This window comes from Delphinus delphis, chromosome 15, assembly GCF_949987515.2.
Source record: "Delphinus delphis chromosome 15, mDelDel1.2, whole genome shotgun sequence".
NCBI classification, from domain to species: Eukaryota; Metazoa; Chordata; class Mammalia; order Artiodactyla; family Delphinidae; genus Delphinus; species Delphinus delphis.
Genome location: NC_082697.1, coordinates 79,892,581 through 79,898,747, shown reverse-complemented (window position 1 = coordinate 79,898,747; position 6,167 = coordinate 79,892,581). Strand labels below are relative to the sequence as shown.

At 49.0% G+C, this 6,167-nt stretch overlaps 1 non-coding gene across 1 annotated transcript; it reads left to right on the top strand.

The window, feature by feature from the left end:
* Positions 1-4,776: 4,776 nt before the first annotated feature.
* Positions 4,777-4,883, top strand: LOC132439065 (U6 spliceosomal RNA). The gene has a single exon (XR_009522296.1). It is a non-coding gene; the product is annotated as a U6 spliceosomal RNA (small nuclear RNA).
* The last annotated feature ends 1,284 nt before the right edge of the window (positions 4,884-6,167 follow it).

The window sequence follows — 6,167 nt, the reverse complement described above, 5'->3', positions numbered from 1 at the left end:
GTGAAACCGGGAGACAACCGGCAGTCCTGAAGGAGGTGCAGAGCTAAAGCGCTGGGCCCAAGAGGCCCACAGGGATTGGGGGGGGGCTTTGGCGGAGCTGTGAGAGAGGAAGGGGGGAGGGAGAACTGAGCAGAGGCTTTGGGGGCAAGAATGAGGGGAGGGGAGAGGAAAGCTGAGAAAGGAGGGTTCATTCTGGGACACAGTGAAGGATGGGAGCGAGGCCAGGTATGGGGGGCCTTGAATGCCAGCGTGAGGAGCTGGACTCTGGTGAGGAGAGAATAACTGTGTCCTTGGGCTCGTCATTGAGGTCCTGGCAGTGTGGACAGGATTTTCCCACATGAGCCCACTTGGGGATTGGGCAGTGGAAGAGGCTGGGCTTCTCACCTTTGACCTAGATTCAAACTTGCAAGTGGCCTAGAGGGTCCTCCCACCCCCCACCCCAACCCCTTGCCTCCCTGCAGGTGGAGGTCCAGCTGTGGCTCCTGCCTGGAGACACAGCCTGCTCGAGGTCCCAGCACCCCAGCCCTCAGGCAGTGGTCCTGAGAAGGATCTTGTGCCTGCTGCACCAAGGCACCCTCCCCTCCCCAAGTCCAAACTCTGCCTCGCCGCCTGGGGCCATGGACCCACGGTCCCTCTGCCCAGGAGCGCCCTTGTAGGGCTTGCATCCATGATGTGCATTTCAGAGCCCCAGACAGTTAATCCTCCTGGGACTGCTACTGCAGCACCTGCAAGCCCTTCCCGGTATGAGGGGCACCAGCGCCCCTGGGGGGCTCCCAGAGCTTTTCTGCTTGAGTTACCCAGTCCCGACTCACCAAATGACCAGGAAGTGACCGAGCAGTACTCCTGTTGCCATCACGGTGAGGGAGTACAAGGCTGGTGCTCAGAACAGCCCGTACCTCAGCTTCCGGCATCTCCATCCTTGCGGCTGGAGCTGCTCCATGCCGTTGCCCGTGTGCCGTGGTGGTTTGGGGTCTGTGCCAGGCCAAGTGCAAGCCCCCATCCTCCTCGGGGGTCGTGGGGGTGAGGCTCAGGCTGGGCAGAGGACAGCGGGCTGGTGAGAGCTCTGCTTGGCTGCCTTCTACCTCTCCGGCAGCGGGAGTCTCCCCAGTGGCAAGACGGCCAAGCCCCAGACATCACCCCCAAGCCTGAGGCTTCATCCTTGCTCCCTCAGTGGAAGGGTTCAGTGGCCTCAGGGGTGGCGTTGAGACTCGAACACGGGGTCTGCCGTTCTTCAGCCCTCCTGCCTCTCCCTCCTGACACAGTCAGCCACCTTGGAGGCCGCTTTACCTGCTGAGAGCTCAAGGCAGGAATCGGCCCAGGAGTGAAAGCAAAAGGCACTGAAGGCTGAACCAGGGACCCAGAGCGTGAGAAAGTGGGAAAGGGACTGTGCCCACTCTGAAGATGGCAGTCAGGCACTGTTCCTAAGGTGTTCCCAGGGTAAAGTGGATTCAGGGGAGAATGGTGGAAGAGAGGATGGCCGTCTCCGAGGGCTCTCCAAGGGCTGTGGCACGGAGGCCCGGCCGCAAGGGGTCAAGGGAAAAGAGGCGCTGTCTCCACAGCGTGGCCCCCAGGGTGAGACCCTCAGGGCTGTCACTCAAAGTGGTGCTTCCAGAAAGCCCAGACTTGGCGGGACTCTGGGGAAGCCATAGCAATGGCACAGATGGTGGCGACATTCTCAAGATTTTGCCCCTCAGCAAGCATTTCAGATGCCTGCTTGATGCACGGCCAGGCCCGTGGGGTAGGGGGGTGGGTGGCCAGAGAGAGGAGCCGTGCGCTGGGACCACACAGAGGACGTGCCCTGGTGACTGGGAGGTCATGGCAGCCTTCAGAGGCCGGGGCAGGGAGTGGGAGATGAGACCAGCTGGGTTGAGAGGGCCTTGAGTGCCAGGCCAGAGATGGATGGAGGGTTTGGGGGGACCAGAGCCAGTTTGAAATGGGGGCTGAGATGGGCAGTTTTCTATTTGAGACGGATCACCCTGGGACCCAAGGATGAGGAGAGGATGGATTGGAAGGGGCAAAAATGAGGCCAGGGAGTCTGCAGTGAGGGGTGAGGGGTGATGAGCTGGACCAGGATAGAAGGGAGTGAGGAGGAGACCAGTGATGGAGGAAAGACCATCCCTAGACTGATGGAAGCGGGGAAGGGGGAGGATGGGGGAGGTGCAAGGGAATCTCCGGCTTGAGGCTTCGGAGGACAGTACAGCCCTTACTGGACCCACTTGGATTGCTCCACCTGAAGGGGGCTGTGGAGAACACGAGCTCCAACCCCATGCCTAAAGAGAAGGAAGAGACGTCTGCCGTCTTCACCAAGAAGCTCCAAAGGACTGTCGGTCTCTCTCCAGCCCGGGACTACACCATCCAAACCTTTTCTGTCCTCTCCCAGCTCTCCTTCAGGTAAGAGGTGGGGTTAGATGTCCCCCTACATAAGCCACAGAAGGATGCTTTCAGCTACCCCAAAATCTCCAAGATAAAGCACTCAGAGCCGTGGAGAGGCAAGCCACTACCATCAATGCATTCTTCTGGGAGGGGGCCCTCGACCCAGAGGCAGATCCACACTGAGGCTAGATCTGGGCCCTTGCACTTGACCCAGGGTGACCTGGAAACAGGGTTCCAGGGTAAACCAAGGGTGCAGGGTCTCCCTGGGAGGGCGCCCAGGCCTGACCACATGGGGTGGGTTTTCCCTTCTGCAGCCACCCCCCAGCCAGACCAAGAAGTGGCAAATGCTGTGTCCTGCCTCCAGACATAAGGCTGACCTTGCTCCAAGGAGGTCACTGCCATAGAATTGAGGTATGTATGCTGGGGGAGGACGAGGGTCCACACTTGTGCCTGCCCCATCAAAATGGAAAGCTGGGTATTTTATGGCCCTGAAGGTGTCAGTTTCCTTCGAAATGGAACTGGTGTACCAGTGATGATTCAAATCGTTTTCTTCTGGCAGGCACTTCTAACTCAGCCAAGTGTGAGCCCTTTTGGGGTAGAAGAAGTAAAATTCCTGGCACCAAGAAGTGTTCTTATATGCCTCGTGTTAAGAGACAGCAGCGTAGTGCACTAATGTAAATGTTGAGTAGTGAATCTCAATCATTCCCCCAAAATCCTTTAAAAAGATGCATCTGGGGCTTCCCTGGTGGCGCAGTGGTTGAGAGTCCGCCTGCCAATGCAGGGGACGCGGGTTCGTGCCCCGGTCCGCGGAGGGGCTGGGCCCGTGAGCCATGGCCGCTGAGCCTGTGCGTCCAGAGCCTGTGCTCCGCAATGGGAGAGGCCACAACAGTGAGCAGCCCGCGTACGGCCAAAAAAAAAAAGATGCATCTGGCCCAAACTGCCGTCCTGCAAGTAGGAAGTTTTCTACAGTGACCCCCTCAAAGGCCAGGGGCTGTTAACCTCTTTTGTGCCTCAGACCCCTTGGCAGCCTGGTGAAGCATAGAGACCCCCGCACAGTTTTGAAGCATTTTTTAAAACTCATGAAGTAGGCTTGCAGAGAAAACCAATTATCCTGAAATTCAGTCAAAATACTAAACATAATCAAAAAGTAATCAAAATACATTTTTTTAACTTGTGATGTGATCATATATGTGTTTGTTTACTCACACTTTAAATAGCAAGTTCTGGTGGCGCCTCTATGGATTAAGGTGATTTCAAGGTAGGGTTAGTGTAAATGATACTTCAGAGTTTCTGCAGCAACCAAGATGTACGGCGAAAGTATCGCGGATTTCTATGAGGGCTTCTAAAGTGACAGGTGCTGTTACTACTGCTGTGGTTTCTCCTTAAATGAAGGAAACGTAGTTTTTAGTTAGAGGTTAATTAAAATAAAGATGTCATTTTATTCCCCTTGAAGTAAATGGACTTACTGAATGGTTTATCCACAGAACATCCCAGGACCTCAGGTTAACAGCCCTGCTCTAAAGAATGAAGATACATTGCCTGTATTTGAAATAGAATGTTCAGAAATAGCAGAGAAAAAAACGGTGTGATGAGGAATCAAAAAAGCCCTCAGCTGGTCCCTGATCTAACAGTTGGCTTGGTAGCATAAATTAACCTCCTGGTTCCTACTTTAACATGATCAAGAATCCTGATCTTACAAAACAAATTGGACAAGGAGCCGGTCTTAGAAGGGAGAGGAGGCTTGTGTGTGATCTCGCACTGACCTTGTTCTCCCTGTTTGGGACTGGATGGAGAAAGCTAATCAAAGGGGAAAAAAATTAAAGGTTTTATTTTTAAATTTCTTTATTTATTTTGGTTGTGCCGGGTCTTAGTTGTGGCACGCAGGATCTTTGTTATGGCATGTGGGATCTTCTTTTTTTTCTTTAGTTGCGGCATGCGGGATCTTTTAGTTGTGACATGCAGGCTTCTTAGTTGCGGCATGCATGTGGGATCTAGTTCTCCGACCAGCGATCGAACCCCAGGCCCCCTGCCTTGGGAGCACGGAGTCTTACCCACTGAACCACCAGGGAAGTCCCAAAATTAAAGGTTTTATGCCCATGTCGTTTATGTATTATAATTTTCAACTTGGAGCTTTTTAAGTTGGACAAATGTTTTGGAAACTAATTGAGACTAATATTTGGTGCTCAGGAGCTTTAAAGAACACCATCCAATCCGTAGAGACAGACAGTAGATTAGAGGTTACCAGGGTCTGGGGGAAAGGGAAGCAGAGAGTTATTGCTTAATGGGTACAGAATTTCTGTGTGGGGTGTTGAAAAAGTTCTGAAAATAGCTGTGGTGATGGTTACACAACATTATGAATGTAATTAATGCCACTGAATTGTACACTTAAAAATGGCTAAAATGGTGCTCGCTTCGGAAGCACATATACTAAAATTATAACGATATAGAGAAGATTAGCGTGGCCCCTGCGCAAGGATGACACGCAAATTTGTGAAGCGTTCCATATTTTTTAGTGGGTGAGAGGAAGCATCTCTTTATAAATCTATTCCAGCTAATAAATAAGAAAAAGGGATATAACTTGAATATTATTTTGCAACTCCCAATAAATAAATGAACCTAGGCATTAAGCTTCAACAACTGCTAACATCAAAAAAAAAGAAAGCAATAATCAGACATTGATCTTATATCTAGAAGGGAATGCTGCTCCACTGTTTAAAAAGTTGAAATGTTTTAACCTCACAATAGCAACAATGTACTGCTTTCATTTTGCCTAGTAAGGAGAACCATTTATTAATTTTCATCATGTACTCACAAAAAGGGTTACTTTTTCCAATCTATAAAGAATGGTATCATATACAATTTTTTAAATGGCTTAAAGTGGGAACTTTTATGAGAAATATGTATTCACAATAAAAATAAATAAAATTAAGTAAGATAAGCTGTTTTAAAATGACCAGAGCATCAGTGAAATGTGGGACAACTTCAAGCAGCTAAATATATTGATACATGTAATTGGAGTCCCCAAAGGAGGGAAGAGGAAAGAGATAAGAGGACCCCCCAAAATGAAGAAATAATGGCTAAAATTTTTCAAAAATTGATGCAAACTGGAAACCTACAGATCCAAGAAACTCAACAAATCCTAAGTGTGAGAAACATGAAGAAAATTATATCAAGACATATCATACTCAAATTGCTTAAAGTCAGTGATAAAGAGAAAATCTTAAAAGCAGTCAGAGAAAAAAGACACATTACGTATTAGGATGACAATAGTTTTCTCACTGGAAATAATGCAAGCAGAAAGACAGTAGATTAACATCAGGAACAAGAGAGGTGACATTACTATAGGCTCTACAGATAATTAAAGGATAATAAAGGAATATTGTGAACAACTTTATGCCAATAAATTCGACAGCTTAAATGAAATGGACAAATTCCTTGAAAGATGCAAACTACCAAAGCTCATTCGAGAAAAAATAGATAACAGATACCAGTAGTCCTAATATCTATTAAAGAGTTTGACAGTGTGGCTTAAAACCTCCCCACAAAGAAGACTCCAGACCCAGATGGTTTCACTCCTAAATTCTACCAAACGTTTAATGACACTTCATCCAAGATGTATGGATGGCAAATAAGCACATGCAAGGAGGCTCAACATCATTAGTCCTTAGCGAAATGCAAATTGAAGCACCCATTATAATGTCTAAAATTAAAAAGACTGACATACTCAGTGTTGGTGAGGACTGGAACAACTGGAATTCTCATCATCAGCTGGTGGGAATGTAAAATGTTTAAAA